The sequence below is a fragment of the Lepidochelys kempii genome, chromosome 6, assembly GCF_965140285.1.
Source record: "Lepidochelys kempii isolate rLepKem1 chromosome 6, rLepKem1.hap1, whole genome shotgun sequence".
Lineage (NCBI taxonomy): Eukaryota > Metazoa > Chordata > Testudines > Cheloniidae > Lepidochelys > Lepidochelys kempii.
This window is the reverse complement of record NC_136385.1, coordinates 95,841,924-95,859,983: the sequence shown is the minus strand read 5'-3', so window position 1 is coordinate 95,859,983 and position 18,060 is coordinate 95,841,924. Positions and strand designations below refer to the sequence as shown.

At 40.5% G+C, this 18,060-nt stretch overlaps 1 protein-coding gene across 7 annotated transcripts in view; it reads left to right on the top strand.

The window, feature by feature from the left end:
• CEP128 (centrosomal protein 128) overlaps positions 1 to 18,060 on the top strand; it is a 446,273-nt gene that overhangs the window by 158,066 nt on the left and 270,147 nt on the right. The gene's annotated exons all lie outside the window — the stretch shown is intronic.

Below are 18,060 nucleotides of genomic sequence, written 5' to 3'. Positions count from 1 at the left end.
AAAATTCAGTAAAGATGGAGGCAAGTTTGTAATAATCTAAATAAGAATAAATTACAATTTTGTTAACAACTTTTGCAATAGCATTTAGATTTACACCTACATTAATGTGTAGACTTGTGTTCAGTTTAGCAAACTGGAGTTGATGTTTGAGAGTCAGAAAAGGCTTCAAGTTATGCTAAAGAAACTTATCTTGAATCACTTTTGGCCTTCTTTTATTTTTGTATCTTTCATTTGGGGTTTTGGCTCTGTATCATGTCCCACATTTGAGCTGTAGAAGGTTAAAGATGTACTGAAGGTTAAAGTATTAACAGCAAAAATCTGAAGAGGACATAGGAGAAAGCAGTCTTTAAAAATAAGGCTCCAGTTCTGCAATGCACTGAAATATGTGCTTAAGTACATGAAGAGTCTATTTTGACCATGTCACCCCTCCTTTTGCATCCCTCCACTGAGTCCTTGTTCTCTAGCATATCAAACTTAAGCTACCTGTCTTCACTTTCAAGGCCCTTCATGGTCTATCCACACCCCACTTATTATCTCCCATTCAGTATCAAAAAGTCAGCTCCACTCTCTAGTCAGCCCTTGATGCCAGCTGACCACTTGCTAAATTTTCAAACAAGCACCTTCTGGGTTTCTCCCATATGCCCCTCATGCTTGGAAGGCGCTCTCTATAAACCTCCATAAAACGAATTCCTCCTCGTCCTCCTGATTCCTCCTTAAAACTCTTGTTTGTCAAGAAAACTAAAAAAAACTTGACAATGATTAGATTGATGGTGTGATGAGACCACAGACTATTCTGTTGACCAATGTTGTCTCCTTGTTTCCTTGCACTTTCCCATCTGCCTGTCTGTATCCATCTGTTATCTTATATTTAGATTGTAAGATCTTCGGAATGGGGACCTTTTTTTTCTATCTTTTTCATAAGTTTTTTTTTATAGTGCCTAATATAATGGTGTCCAGGGCCAAGACTGCAGCCCCTAAGCACTATCCTAATACTCATAATAAAAGTCAGTGTTAGTTTCCAGTAAGAAAGAACTGAGTGGGATCAGGGTGGCACCATCCTTTATACTATTGCATAGCAGCATGACGCAGCAAAGGGCAGATGTGCCATCATGGTAGATACCATTAAGAGAGAAATTTTCAACACTAGTGCACTGGGTGCATACATACCTGAAGTAGGATGGATGTGAGCAACACATCTCAAAGAACAACAATTTTAGAGCCAGGGTAGTAACTATTTTTTTCACGCAATTGTCCAAAACAATAAAGGTGAGGAAGAAAATGTGATCAAATAGATTTTTTCTGAATTAAATATTTTTCATTTTCCCAAATAAAATTGATAGCTTTTTATTTTTTGGACTGACAAGGTTTTATTTTATTAAAATATTGTATAAAGTTTTCCTGATCAAGGAAATAAGGGATTCGTAATTCTGGGCAATATTACGAAGCATAACGTGAGCTAGTCCTGTGCAAGTGTTCTTGATTCAGCTCTTTTGATCTGCCTGAATTCTGACCTGCTGCATCCCCTGTTGTTTCAGTTTTAGGCTACACAGTGTATGTCTCCAGTTAAACACCTGCAGCTGGCCCATGTCAGCAGACTCAGGCTTGCAGGGCTCAGGCTGTGGGTCTATAAAACTGCAGTATAGACATCCAGGCTTGGGCTGGAGCCCAGGCTCTGAGACCTCTCCCCACCTCGCGAGGTTCCAGAGCTCTACACTGCAGTATTATAGCTCTACAGACTGAGCCTGACTCAGATGACGCAGGCCAGCCTTGGGTGTTTAATAACAATGTAGACATAGCCACACAGTTCTGCCAATGAAACTGAATCCTAACTTGCAAAGGTGAGAGAGCACCACACGCACAATTTTGAAATGGATTTGCCATTTATTACACTGGTCTACCATAAAACTATTCTTACAAATGGTGTCTCTTTTCAGTAAGAAGTCAAATACCAACTGTAGGCTTGTAAATGTTAATTTAATTTTAAAACTTTTTTCAGATGCAGTTCATACGTTAAACACAAGGATGATCACTTTGTTTCAAGGCAAAATTATGTTCTTGATACTGGGTTAGCGTTGAAGTAGATTATTCTACGCTTCTTTCTTCTGTGATTTTTAAATATTTTTAAATATTACTTAAGTCAAGTGAATGTAAATTGTTTGGTGATGAACTAGTTCCTGGTAGACATTGTAAAGTGGCTTCTCAGTGAGGATATTTAAATTTCATTGCTGGGTTCTATATCAAGAGCTGAAGATTAGAATCAGGGCATGTTGAGACTGATATGGAGAGAACTATTAGTCCTGCAGATCTTTGTCACTGATCATCATTTTATGATGATGACATTCAAAAAATAACTTGTTCTCTAGTCTCTGAAAAGATGTTAGGGTGCTGTAGGCTTTTTCAGAAGTTTCTTATGGACTACTATGACTTGAAGACACTGTGAGAGGCAAGGCAGGTGAGGTAATATCTTTTATTAGCCCAATGTCTGTTGATGAGAGAGACAACCTTTCGAGCTTACACAGAACTCTTCAAGTTCTTTTTGACAAGCTCTGTGTAAGTTTGAAAAGTTGTCTCTCATCAGCAGAAGTTGGTTCAATAAAAGGTATTACCTCACCTGCCTTATATCTTTAATATCCTGCGACCAACACAGCTACAACAGTACTGCACTGAAGACACAGTGTTAGTTTCTATCGATTTACACTTCAACAACAAATGACAACTCATCCTAAGTTCTGAGTGTCCTTGGCTGTCTTTAAAAATGTAGCATGTAAGTAATAGACTTCTTCAACTGCTTCAGAGCACAATACACCAACCATAGCAAAAATATACAAAACATAAACCCTCAACCAAACACCCATCATAGTTACGTCACACTAGCCAGGCTCACTGGTCTCCCAGTTTTCATGAGCCAGGAAGAAAAGATGGGCCTTGATGTTCTCCCTGAATCTAATTAACTTTGGCTGTTATGGGCCAAAGGATGGAAGGAATTCTCAAGGTTTGAGGATCTAACAGAGAATGCTGTGCCAGAGTTACCAGCAGAAGTCCAGCTCAGGCTCCCCTGCGGAGTACAAACATATCAGTATCTCATGGGGGGCAAGGTGATCTCTGAGGTAAGTAAAGCCCTAAATGGCCTGAGACCAAAGTTAAACACAACCAGGAAACCAGTAGATAGCCAGTGTAGCTCAAGGATCACAGGTGTCATGTGCTCAAAACAAAAACTAAAACAGCGCTTGAAGAAATGACGTTTAACAGACATTGTCAAATTTTACACGAGCTTCAGTTTCTGGGTGGACATAAGATTAAACCATAAATTGACTTCCTGGATTCTTTGTGGTTGTGTACAACTTTTTCCTCCTCAAAGAATCTGATTGTTTTCTCTTTTGGTGTATCTGAATGATATTGAATGGAAAGCAGGACATTTATCTTCCTGTTCTGCGGTTTCTCTGTTGAACTGGCATTGTAAATCCAGAAGTACTCCTGACCACCGTCAACAACAGGTTAATGTTTAGTTTGTGCATGTATACTATTAAATATTCACATGCGTTTGGACTGTTTTAACATTTTATCACCATTCTTTTGTAAGTCTATGAAGTTTTTTCTGTACTTTCCAGAGTTTTTTCAAACACATAATTGTCAGTCTTCAGCTTCTAAAGTCTTTTATTACATTGTCTTCTGATTTCTCCATTTTGGCTTCCAATTTCCTCTTCACACTATCATGGCTTTTTAATGTATTCTTCAGCAACAAGTATATTCCAGTCAATGCTGTTGGTATACCATGAGAGAGATTTCTCTCCTTGTTCTCATTCCAGGACACTGTATCTTCAAAGAGAGATTTCGTTGCACAGATGGTGATTGAATTTATCTTGACCAGTGCCAAGTACTTTGTCAGAACTTAAATTAATATTATGTTCTAATGGCAAAATTGTAAATGGAAGACTTTGTTCCTAATTTTTATGACATAAAAGTTAATCTCATGTATTAAGATTCACAAAAAGTTAAAAGGAAATAAAGTAGCATCCCACAGGAAATTACTTAGGATTTCGAATAGTCTCCAGCCCATTATGCAACTAAAATGATGCTAAAATCATTGGCTTACAAGTCTCATGTCTTATTGTTTCATGAGAGTAACTTTCAAATCTTGTTATGGCAATGTTTGTTTGGACTGCAAATGTTAATGACAGACACAACTCTGTTTGCCACATGGACGTAATTAAGAAAGAAAGAAAGAAAGAAAGAAAGAAAAAGAAAACATGAGAACTCCAAATTGACCTTTACCAACCTAAAAGATTTCCCAGGGGGAAAAAGTTGATTTTTATCCTTACTGCTGTGTTCTTTGGATCAAATCTGACCAGCTGTTCAGGATTGCTAATCCTTTTACAATGTTAAAAAAATATCAGTGTGTCAAATGTCCTTTTCTGTGTACAGGACATTCACTTCACTACAGAATCAGAATCGAGTTCACTGTGATCAAGAGTTGTCTAACTCTCGTTAGATGAATTTTACCATAGTCTAGTCAAAACTGTAGGAATGAAAAAAAAGTTCACTAGCAAAAAGGAAGAAAGAAAAAGAAATGAACCATTGACCCCCCTCCCCACCCAACAAGAACATGAAAGCCAAGGTCTTTGGGCTTTTTTCCTTTGGGCTGGACTGTACTACTTGTCCCTTTCACACAGTTCCGTACAGACAAAACAGCATGTAAAAGCAATGAGCAAATGTTACCACAAATGTATTTGTCTGGAATCAATTTTAGGTCATCTTTTCCATCCCGCATTAGCTTCTACTAAAATTTTTTAACATTGTCCAATATGTGATAATTACAAATCTCTAAGTCTCCATTTTGAGTAAGGCTGATAAATGCTATAGAATTCCTCTATGTCTTAATTCAGGCTCTCACACACATCTTTATAGACAATGTGATACAGGAGGGCCAGGGAGCAGTGGGAGAGGGGAAATATATAAACCCTAGGCTAATTAAGGTGTAGTTCCCTGTAGACTAGGGAGGGTTGCTACAAGTTAATTGGAGCAACTGTAGTCAATAAAGGCCCTGCCAGGAACCTAATAAAAAAACCCTGCTTCAGGCAGACAGGAGGAGGCCCCATCAAGGAAACCGCAAGGTAGCACGGACCAGTGGAGACCCAGAGACTGCCCCCAGTAAGAACGGAAGCACCCCAAGGGAAGGAGGGGAGACCGATCCAATAGAATCAGGCCAGATCGGTCCTGCACATGAGTGTTTTAGGGAGGACCAAGCCTATGAGCCACTGTATGGGAATGTGAGGGAGGAGGTAGTAGAGGTAAATGGCGTGCCAGTAGAAGGGAAAACCAGAGGCCCAGGGCTATACTATATAATCAAACAGTATCTGTGTTGTACTGGGTAGTGCCAATACGGGGGCAGGTGGTAGAACAGCTCTTGGTGCCTCGGCAGTACACAAGGGCTGTATTAGAGTTAGCTCACAGTCGTTTGTTCGGGGGACATTTAGGAGCAGATAAGACCCTGGATAGAGTCCTAAGGAGGTTCTACTGGCTGGGGGTAAGGGCAGAAGTCCAGCACTATTGCACCTCCTGCCCAGAGTGCCAGCTGCATAGCCCCCAACCTCAGTTCAGGGCCCCGTTGGTACCCTTGCCTGTAATTGAAGTCCCTTTTGAAAGGATAGCCATGGATCTAGTGAGCCCACTAGAAAGATCGGCCCGGAGCCACCGAAGCATACTTAAAAAAAGAAAAGGAGTACTCGTGGCACCTTAGAGACTAACAACTTTATTTGAGCATAAGCTTTCATGAGCTACAGCTCACTTCATTGGATGCATTCAGTGGAAAATACAGTGGGGAGATTTGTCTACACAGAGAACATGAAACAATGGGTATTACCATACAGACTGTAACAAGAGTGATCAGGTAAGATGAGCTATTACCAGCAGGAGAGCGGTCGGGGGTGGGAGAACCTTTTGTAGTGATAATCAAGGTGGGGCCATTTCCAGCAGTTGACAAGAACATGTGAGGAACAGTGGGGCGGCAGGGGAATAAACATGGGGAAATAGTTTTACTTTGTGTAAACATACAAGCATACTTGTCATCCTGGACTAGGCTACATGGTACCCCAAAGCCATTCCTCTAAGAAACCCCTTGTCCAAGGTGATTGCAAAAGAACAAGTCCAGGTTTTTGCTAGGGTAGGCATGCCTAAGGAGATCCTGACAGACCAAGGGACTCCCTTCATATCGAGAGTAATGAAAGACTAATGTACCCTGCTCTGCATCCAAGCCTTGCGGACCTCCGTCTATCATCCCTGCTCTGCATCCAAGCCTTGCGGACCTCCGTCTATCATCCCCAAAAAGATGGTCTGGTTGAGCGATTTAACCACACACAAGCATGATCCGAAAGGTGGTGACCCAAGACGGAAAAGACTGGGATGCCCTCCTACCGTACCTGATTGTGAAACAAGATGTTCCGCAGGCAGCTACTGGATTCTCCCCCTTCGAGCTACTGTATGGATGCCACCCACGTGGTATATTAGACATTGCAAAGGAGGAATAGGAGGAACAACCCAACCCGGGGAAGAACGTCATTGCACACGTGGCTCAGATGAGAGAACAAATAGCCCAAGTGACCCCCATACTACGAAAGCATTTGGAGAAAGCACAACAGGCCCAGTGAACCTATTACAACTGCTGGGCAAAAACACGGAAATTTCAACCAGGATAACGGGTGCTGATGCTGGTACCAGCAACAGAACTCAAACTCCTGGCCAGCAGGTGTGGACCCTATGAGATCGTGAAAGCCATTGGGAAGATGAAGCGGCCAGAGTGCCGAAGGCCAGAGCAGATCTACCATGTCAACTTACTGAAACTGTGGCTCCAGTGGGAGACGTGCCTGGCTGTCCTGCCGGCTCCACCCCAGGCAGATGGCCCACTAGGGCAGGTAAGGCTATCCTCCGAATTGGCCCCAGAACAACAAACAGAGGTCGTTGAGATGATCCAGAGGAATCAAGACGTGTTCTTCACAAAACCAGGCCGTACAACACTGATCCAGCACCACATCATCACCTGTCCTGGAGCAAGGATGACAATAAAACTATATCGCATACCAGAGGCAAAAAGAGAAGAACTTAGGGCAGAAGTAAGGAAGATGCTGGAACTTGGGATGATTGAGAAATCCCACAGCCTGTGATCCAACCCTATTGTGTTGGTCCCCAAGCCTGACGGCACCCTGAGGTTTTGTAATGACTTCTGGAAGTTAAACGAGGTATCCTAATTTGGTGTCTACCTGATACCACGTATCGATGAGCTGGTAGATCAGTTAGGCAAGGCCCAATTCTTGACCACCTTGGACTTGACAAAGAACTACTGGCAGATCCCTGTTGCTGAGGACACCAAGGAAAAAAACGCTTTCTGTACACCCGACAGCCTCTTCCAATATACCATCCTCCCTTTTGGGCTCCATGGGGCCCCCGCGACTTTCCAGCAATTGATGGACAGATTACTTCGACCCCATGCCAAGTATGCTGCTGCCTATTTAGACAATGTGGTAATCCATAGCCCTGACTGGGAGATGCGGCTGGGGAAAATGGAAGTGGTACTAGATGCTCTTAGACATGCTGGCCTCACCACTAACCTATCCAAATGTGCAATAGGGCTAGCTGAGGCCAGATACCTTGGGTATGTAGTCGGAAGGGGCCTGGTGAAACCGCAATGTAACAAAGTGGAGGCAATACAGGAATGGCCCTGCTGGATTCGCAAGAAGCAAGTCAGAATGTTCTTAGGGATCGTGAGATACTAATGCTGGTTCATCCCGCACTTTGCCACGAGGGCAGTGCCTCTGACGGACCTGATAAGAGCTTGGGGCCCGGAGATAGTTAAGTGGACCAAGGCAATGGAAGAAGCTTTCACAGATCTAAGGATGGCCTTTTGCAATCATCCAGTGCTCATAGCCCCAGATTTCAAGAAAGAATTAATCCTACAAACAGACGCCTCAGAGGTAGGACTTGGGTCCATCCTTTCACAGATGGCAGGGGAGGAGAAGCACCCGATCCTTTACTTCATCCAGAAGCTCCTGCCCCGGGAGCAACAGTATGGCATAGTAGAAAAGGAATGCCTAGCGTTTAAATGGGCCATGGAGATTTTACAGTACTACCTACTTGGGCGCCGGTTCACTCTTGTGATGGACCACTCCCCACTCCAATGGATGCACACAAACAAGGAGAGGAGTGCATGAGTGACTAGATCCTATGTCTACAACCTTTCTACTTCCGGATACAGCATAATGCCGGAAGCCAACATGGCAACGTGGATGGCCTGTCACGACACCCCGGTCTCTCGCCCAAGTAGCCCAACCCCAGGGTGTTGAGGGCGGGGGAGATATGTGGTACAGCAGGGCCAGGGAGAGTGGTAGAGGGGAAATATATAAACCCTAGGCTAATTAAGACGTGGTTCCCTATAGACTAGAGAGGGTTGCTATAGGTTAATTGGAGCACCTGTAGTCAATTAAGGCCCTGTCGGGAACCTAATAAAAACCCCTGTTTCAGGCAGACAGGGTGTGCGAGGAAGGAGAGAGGACTGGAGTTTGGAGTTGTGTTGCTGACAATTGAAAGACCAGAGAACCGGAGGAAGGAAGACCCTGCTCTAGCAGGGCAGGGAAACTCCCTTCTCCAGTGTCAAGGACCAAGAGTAACCCTGCCCAAGTGGAAGAGAGTAAGAAACCTACAGTGGTTGAGAGGGGCTGGGGCTCAGAGTGAGGAGCAAACCCAGACCCCTTCCCTGCTTCCCTCCTCTACCACCTTCCTGGGCCACTAGCGGGGCCCTTGGTGCCCCAATAGCAGGGGCAAGGGGTGTCATCCTAGACCCCCGCCAAGAAAAGCGTGGGATCCACCATACCAACATTGGCCATTTTGCCACAACAAATAAATAAGCTTTTTAAAAAATTGTGTATTGTCATTATTGATTTGTGGAGTTATTGGAGAAGCTCTCATTTTCCCATGTAGTCCTTCACTTTACTTTCATTTGCTTGAATATGCTGTAGCATTAGTTCTGATATCTCATTTCTGAAGCTGATTCTTGGACTTTTAACTTCTCATTGTGGACAATTTTCCGTTCAGCTCATGTGTCTAATATGTATCTCTTTATTAATATATTATACAGATTTAAGAATGTGTGATATAATCTGAATCCAGATTATTTCTAGACTGCTGCATTCAGTCTTTGTCCTCGTTAGACTGTCATTTCACTTTATAAAATAATGTTTTTAAATTTTTCAAACCGTTAATAAATCTCATGAATTCTAGATAAAATTTACATAGTCGCCGGGCAGAGTCAGCCATGGAGGCAGCATCACTTTTCCCCACAATGAATAAAAACAAGTCAAAATACCAAACACAACTATTTGATGCACACCTTGCTGCAATCCTGAAGGTTTCAACTGTTCAGTCACTGAGGCCAAACATCAACAAACTGACAGAACTGAAGCGTTACCGGGTATCTGGCAAACACTAAAAACTCTCTGGCAGGCAAAGAATTGTATAAAGTTGTATGGCAGTTTTATTATTTCTAAGAAATTCGAAATAAAAAATACAATATAAATGTTTTCTTTTCTGAACACCATCTTCAGTGACATTATTGGCCCTCTGGGAGAATTTGAGGACTGGCACTGGCCCTAAGGTAAATTGAGTTTATAGACCCCTGGTCTAATGTATCCATTTTCCCTGTCGGAATAGTATATGTGTGCCTGAATTCTGTGCATAAACGACAGCGTGGAAGAAGTAATGGAAATGTCAGTGGGAGAGAGTTAAAGGAAGTGGTTAGGTGTGAGCTGTAGGCAGAGTGAGGGGCAGGTAGTAGAGAGAAAGTAGAGCAGAGATGTAGTCTAGAGCAGAGCTATACAGTGTCTTGAGAATGGGAACCAATATCTTAAACATGATATGGAAGGAAAAAGGGGAGTCAATGGAGGGTTTGAAAAGGAGGCAAGAGAGGTAACAGGTTCGCAGTGGGTTTGCAGAAGACTTCCATGGATTTTGGACAGACTATAGAGAAGCAAGGTGGGAATTGGGGTGGTTAGAAGAGGGGAAGATTGAAGTAATCTAGTCTAGAATAGAGGTAACCAGATAAAAGTTACTGCCATTAACTAGCAAAATGTATAGTTTATTTGATATGTGAATTTTTACTTTAGATATTGCTATGCAACAGAAATCAGTGGGTATAAATGAGAACAGTTAATATTTTCATTTGGTAAATAGATTTAAAGTAATTATGAAAACTTCAGCTCAGGTATTAAATCATGCCATCAAAAATAAATGAATCCATACATTTATCTTAAATTTGCATTTAGCTTTGAAATGTGAGTGAATATCTCCAACAGATTCTTGCCAGTACATGTGCCATTCTTGCTTTTCACTAGTAGTTCTTTTTTGGACATTCAGTCCCACCAAACTATGTCTCAGCAAAATGGAGATACACATCAACGGGGGTGGGGAGGAAGGAGTTGGAAAAGGGGGGAACAAAGAACCCTTTTTTTGTTTGTGAATGCTCATGAAATTAAAGTATGACAAAATCGGCTAGAGTCCAGGCACTGTACAGGCTAGTACTCTGTAGGATTCTCCAAATAGCTTTGTCAATTTGCATCAGTCTTGGTTTGCATTCTTCTTTCTATTTCAGACCTGGGCCTCTCCTGATCACTGCTGACATTGATTCAATTTGTGCACTTTTTTTGTGTGTGGACAATTATTCGTACCACCAAATAGACTTTCACTTACAACTTGAAGCAGGATTTCAAGCCATGTTTTCAGAAGCAAAACTGGAGTACTGATGTAGGAAAAATAGGGTGGTGTTTTAAGTTTTTAAAATGGTAGGATGGGTTCAGAAATTTTTAATTATTCCACCTTTTTCTTCTTCATAAGTTACTTTGTGTTGAAGTTTTGAGAGATACACTGAACTGGTTTATCTTTTATAAATGAATTAAAAGATTAAGCAAGCTGTTGTAAAACAAATAAGTGAAATATGTTACTAGCTAATTTATAGTTTTTCTAACCTAATGTATAAAGATGCAAGTCAAATCAAGGTTATAATCGAAATATAATCAAAAAGGCAATGGTTCAATTCATCTGGCTTACCAATTACTACAATAAGTAATTAAATAAATTACTACGAACTAGTTAAGGAAAACAGTTGTCTTAACATTGTACAAGAAGGTTAAGAGGAGAAGCTGTTTCCTTTGATTTAAGCAATTTAGCTAAGAGTCTGTTAAAGACAGAGGCTATTCCTTGCCTTGGTTTTAAGGAAGTACAGCTCTTAAAATGATTTCCTGGTAACTTCTTTCTTTTGGCTGCTTCCTTCCATTAAGCTTCACTATTCACAAAAATCACACCAAGCTTTTCTTTATCTAGTCTATATCCCCATCTTTCTGGCAGTTTGACACAGATATAAAATAATTTCCAGAGTCCCATGCTTATCCCTATTTTAGAATGGCACTAGTTTAACACAGATGTGTCTTACTATTTAGATAACAGATTTAGGGTTTTACTGTCTATGCGGAACAGTTAGAGACACACACACACAGAGGCATTGGAGTGATTTGAGCATCCTCGAATTGCTATACAGAAGGATTTTCATGCCTCCTTCTTCTCCAAAGTCTTTAGCTCTTGTGATTGGTCTTAGTTTGGAGCTATGTCAATGTTTGTTGGTATTTCTATTGATGGTAGAATGAACTTGTAGCTTTTTGTATCAAAGGAGGAGTCTGGTTTTTTCTCTCTCAGTTGTAGACTTCAGGCTCAGTTGAGCTGATGGTGAGAACCTTTCACCTCTCCTTCTTTCGAGGGCTGGTCTCGGAAAGACAATAGGATACGATTCAGGTGTGGTCAGTGTTGTGAGAGAGCCCCTGCCACCTTCTGGATGGTGAAGGTGTTTTGTAGGTGTCAGTGTCCCCTTATGCTGCCTCAGAGGACACCCTCACGTCTTCAAAGGCCAAAAAAGGATTACAGTCTTGTAGTCATTGGGTAAGGAATGGTGTCCCTAGCCTCTGTTTGTCAGAGGATGGAGATGAATGGCAGGAGAGAGATCACTTGATCATTACCTGTTAGTTTCACTCCTTCTGGGGCACCTGACATTGGCCACTGTCAGTAGACAGGATACTAGGCTGGGTGGACCTTTGGTCTGACCCAGTATGGCCATTCTTGTGTTCTTATGGGGGCAGAGTCTAGGGCAAGCAAGTAACCTCACCCTATAATAGCCTTTTGTCTCCAAGCCAGAAAGCTGCTTCTAATATCCTTTTAATACTATATTTCATTAAACATTTGGCCAAGCAAAGTTAATCTGCTCTACCTCCAAATATGGTCAATATTTCCTAAGTTGATGTAAATATCTCTCTGTTTTTTTGGACTTCCTCTCAAACAAACTAAGTAGTTTTGATCCTTTTTACCCCTTACATGTTGTCATTGATTATACTTTTCTTCTGAAGTTGGATTTCCTTGTGCTGCACTGAAATATGTGAAATGTGATCGTGTCCAACTGCTGCCCATGGTTTTTACAAAAATTAAATGTGTATTTCCTAATAACATTTCACTGGAAAAAATAAAAGTAAATTAAAAAATGTGTGCAATTTAACGTAGATCCGTGGTCTGATTCTGCTTCATTGAAATCTGCAATGAAGTTGACTTCACTTGGAAAAGAATTTGGCTTATACTTTAAAACATCAATCACCTAGAGAAGTTTGACTTGAACTGGATTTCATAGCATGCTGTTTAACAGGCTAAAATGTTGTTGTTACAGCCCATCATGTTCTCTAATAATTATTTTCTTATGAGCAAATCAAAAATTGCACCCTATGCATTCATGGCTATTATGTGAACTGTATAACAGAGCAATTGTTTTGTTTTTTATAATAACACTGTAATTAGGTTTAGGGGGAAAATAATTCTGCCTTTTTAATCATTTTTAAGCTCTCATAGCCTCTTCCATCAGTATAAAAATTGTGCTCTGAGCTAAGCTCTCATGTGACTGGGAGGAGGCACTTTTCAAGTGGAAGATGTCACCAGTTGAAAACATACCTTGGTAATTAAGCATAAAATGATGTGTTAAGTGATTGTGATTTTCTTTCTTTGGTTCTAATTCAACAGACTTTGAGTTTGGTTCACTGCCTGAGTTCTGTTGTCTTGTACGGTAGAAAGTTTGCAGTGAAAGTTGGGGATTGCGGCTGTGACAGCCGCTGGGGGGGAGGAGGGGGCAGGAACCTTCCCCAAAAACAATATAAAACAAAAAAAAAACCACCCCACCTTGTTACAGTGGAGGTGGGAGCTGTTCTGATGCTGTCCAGATAGTGGATGAGAATTAAGGAGAGAGCAAGGCCAAGGTATCTAGAAGATGTACTGGTTCAGCACGCTCCTAGAAGCAGCCACTAAAAGGAATCTTAGCTATAAATTAAAGTTGCACTTACTTTGGTGGAACCCTGGCCAATGGCGGAGACTGTGCTGCCGCCTGTTCTTCCCGTGGGTTGAACTTCATTTTGGCACAACTTCCCTTTGTGAGTGCAGAGAATGCAAATTGCACTTCGTGCACCTACAGGGTTGACTCAAACCTACAAGCTTACTACTTTTACTTAAAAGTCAGTGTAAATGGCAACACTTGTAAGTGCAAGTGTATTTTCTACAGAAAACAATTAATCATACACTCTGTATGAAGAGTCATACACTCTGAGTTTGCATTCAATCTTTTGGATAAGAATTGTGCAAACATCTGTCCCTTCTACTTCAGTATCATGCCTAAAACCTAATCTGGAGAGATCAGATCATTCTAGGGATAATGGGGTTGTTGAGTTTTCATACTCATTGAGTTCTTTGACTCTATTGGGACCGCCAACAGAGTACCAGCTGTAAAGACTATGCTTTTTGTGATGTAGACACTTAACCTCTTATACTGCAACTCACAACACACTGGCCATTGAATAATCATTGGATAACTCTTGGTTGCTACATACAAGTTAAAGCTACATTTAAGTTGCTGCATAAAAAGTTAAAAAAAAAAACTTAGACAAGATAGATGTCTTGAAGTCACCAGGGCCTGATGAAACACGCTCAAGGAGGTGACTGAAGAGGTATTTGAGCCATTAGCGATTATCTTTGAAAAGTCATGGAATACTGGAGAGATTCCAGAGGAATGGAAAAGGGCAAATATAGTGCCCATCTGTAAAAAGGGAAATAAGGACAACCTGAGGAATTACAGTCAGTCACCTTAACTTCAGTACTCGGAAAGGTAATGGAGCAAATAATTAAGTAATCAATTTGCAAATACCTAGAAGATAATAAGGTGATAAGTAACAGTCAGCATGGATTTGTCAAGAACAAATAGTGTCAAACCAACCAAATAGCTTTCTTTGACAGGGTAACAAGTGGTAGATGTGGTATATCTTGACTTTAGTAAGGCTTTTGATACTATCTTGCATGACTGTGTCATAAACAAACTAGGGAAATACAACTTAGATGGAGCTACTATAAGGGAGGTGCATAACTGGTTGGAAAACTGTTCCCAGAGAGTAGTTATCAGTGGTTCACAGTCAAGCTGCAAGGGCGTGTCGAGTGGGGTCCCACAGTGATCCAGTTCTGTTCAATATCTTCATTAATGAAGTAGGTAATGGCATAGAGAGTATGTACACTTACAAAGTTTGCAGATGATACCAAGTTGGGAGGGGTTGCAAATGCTTTGGAGGATAGGATTAAAAATCAAAATGATCTAGAGAAATGGTCTGAAGAAAATAGGATGAAATTCAATACAGACAGATGCAAAGTACTGCGCTTAGGAAGGAACAATCAGTTGCACTCATACAAAATGAGAAATGACTGCCTAGGAAGGAGTACTGTGGGAAGGGATCTGGGGGTCATAGTGGGTCACAAGCTAAATATGAGTCTATGGTGTAACACTATTGCAAACAAAGCAAAACACATCCCAGAATGATTTTAGCAGGAGCGTTGTAAGGAAGACATGAGAAGTAATTCTTACACTCTACTCCAGACAGGCTAAAATTAGTGTAATGGGCTGAAACATCTCTCCTTGCTTGCTGGCGTTGATCCTGCTGGGAAAGGGTTAAGTGTCTTCTGGTTAAACATTGAGGCAGTTGCTTACCCCAACTTGAGATAAGGCTGTGTATGCAAGTGGCTTTCCAGAGAAAGACTAAGGCAGTGGACTGAGTAATCAAGCCTGGACAGAGTGTTTGGGCTAGATTTTGTTTAATTTTGAGTTCCTTATGACTAAAGCGAAAAACCAAGAAGGGTGTCAGTTGTGACCAACTGCAGTTCTGTGGATTACCACACTATCTTAGTCTTCCAGTATATCCTTTCCTCCCCCACTTCTTGTCTTTTAAATTGTCTTTATTATGTTTCATGTTAATGGGACTCAGAGGGCCCACCTGGGAAGATCCAATTGCAGGATCATGCCTTAGTTGACAGACCCCATACCTCACTATCAGTGCCTTGCTTTTTATTTTGGTTTCATTCCAACCAAGAGAAAGAGTCTGTTCAAAATCTTATACCTTAGGACTCCAGTGAGACTCGGAACAGATGTATAGATCTGCCTAAGGAGATCTCTTTGGAGGATTGGGGCTTATTTTATTAATTTTGGACCATTGTTCTTTCTTTGATATTTTAAATCCCATCTACTTGATTTTTGGGGAAAAAGTCTATTTAAACCTGGTCTAATTTTTTTAAAGTAATATCTTTTGCTCATCTGTTTTATATTATCTGTCTCCGCATTCCCACCAGACAAGAATCAGTGAGTTCAATTTGGATAAGTAATTGCAACATCACCAAACCATTGACTTTGTGAAGGCTGCTTCCAGAGACTTTTTTCAAAAGGATTTGTCCATGAATTTCCTGCTTTATGTGGGCTTTTGGGAAATTGGACTGGTGGTGAGGCACTGGGACCCAGTGTGTCCTGCTGGGTCCTAGTGCAGGATTGCTAGGGGGACAAAAAGAGGAAAGGGAGAGCTAGAATGCCCTCTGTTATTATATCATTGTCTTTTCATTATAACTGGCTCTCATTTTAATAAGACTATTATGCTGTCCATGCTTAAAAATGAGATAACATTTTTACAGCCACTATGACATCTATTTTTATCAGCACTGAGTCTTTTGAAAAGGAAATATATTATTTTTCCTTGATACTGTAATGTGATAAATATCCTGCTGCACATGTGCAGTAGCTGCTTATATTTTAGTAGCACCATTTATCCAGAAGGATCCCAAAGTGGTATTCCATAAAATATGGGAATTATTTCGTCCAGCACTGAAATGCAGTCTATGCGTGGAGAAGCACAAGACACCTGTTTAACAGTGCACAACATCACAGCAAGAAGTGTAAAGTACTGTATCCAGTTGAAACTGCAGGAGAAATTAAATAGGTAAAATGCAAGGGCACCAGAGGTAACATTTCTACTTTCACACAAAAAAATAAAAATGCTGTAAGATCTCTTTAATGACCATGCATGGTTAGGTTGTTGGATTCGTTGATTATGTAGCTCACGTGCATAGGGTGTTTCAAAGGTGGAAAATACTAATATAAGTGCTACATATTATTTCATATCTCACCTTGAAAGACTGTGGCTTGAACAACTACACAGTGTATCCTGACACCTGACTAGGGCATTGATTCAGTACAGGTAAGAGTATCACTTTCTGAATCACCCACAACATTTACTGCAACTCATAGTTCCTCCCCTCCCGCATGGCTGGAGTTCTCTGAAAGTGTTTGTATAGGAGGAAAAGGGTGATTTATTAATAGTAACACTCTTGATTTTGACAATTATAAATCCAGATAAGATGATGCAATTAATATTGCTGGTATTTGTGTATTGGATCCTCTATACTCTGCATTTGGAGTAAGCCAAATATTGCAAGAACTCCACAGCTAATATTAATTGTCATCATTATACATCTTCAGAAATGTGACGCGCAAATACATAAAGTAAAGCACCTTGTGTCTTTTTCTTTAGTGAAAGCCATTTTTTCTATAATTCTTGAAGAAATATTTATTAATTTTCTACCTTTTCTCCATCTGAGTGTAAATTTCAGTGTAAAGAGGTATGGCATATATATACATAAATAGCTTGGTTATTTTTGAAGGTGAGGATGAGATGATAGAAATCTCTGAACAATCTTTGTCCTTTTCCTTTTCCCTTCATGCATATCCCAGTTAACCATGACTACTTCCTTCCCCTTTAGTCCCTGAAGATATTAGAAGATGGGGAACTGCTGGCTGCTTGATCAAAAACAAATAGATAAAGGAAATGTAAAGTAAAATTTCAAATTAAGGAGTCATTTCTTTAAACAGGTTGGATTTTTTGGAGTGTAGTGTGATGTTCCATATTCACTCTATACTGAGGTGGCAGAGGGTACTGCTATTATAAAGCTAAATAATGCAACCCTATTACCTGCATTCATAGTAACATAGATCATAACAGTACAATCAACACTGCTGTGCTGGTAGTATGTAATACACAAAGACTAGTAACTCTGCATAGTAAAATCCTTGTGATGATTTTGATTTAAAGTAGCTGCTGTTTGTTTAATTTGGATATTTCTATATTACAAAAAGTCAGGCTTCTCTGCGGGACACCTGTCAAATTTGTTAGCTCATCTTAATTTCATAAAACTGTTGTAATTTTTTTAATTCTGAAAGTATAATGTGTAGTGTAATACATGAACATATGTGTGTATACTGCATACTACATCTAAGTCCTATGTATATATGTGGATATTCTGTTTAGAGGTTGCCTGAGATTACGGGAATCCCTGTTAAACATAGTGTGTGAACAACTCCCCTTGCTTCCTCTCACGGGTTTTGCTGAAATTGAATTGGCAGTAGCTGTTATTTTTCTGGATTGGGTGCAAGAAAATACCAATTTATTGGTCATAATAATTTGCCACATTCTATATGCTCCCTTGACTTAGAAGGTTTAGTGAGCTTTATATGCTCAAACTGCATATTGAAAGGCAGATTTGCTATGGTCTGTTAACAGAAATGTGTTTTAGCATGAAAGTATTTTTCCCCATTTTTCCTAATTATTTGGTTAAATTATTTCAAGTCTCCCATCTAATATG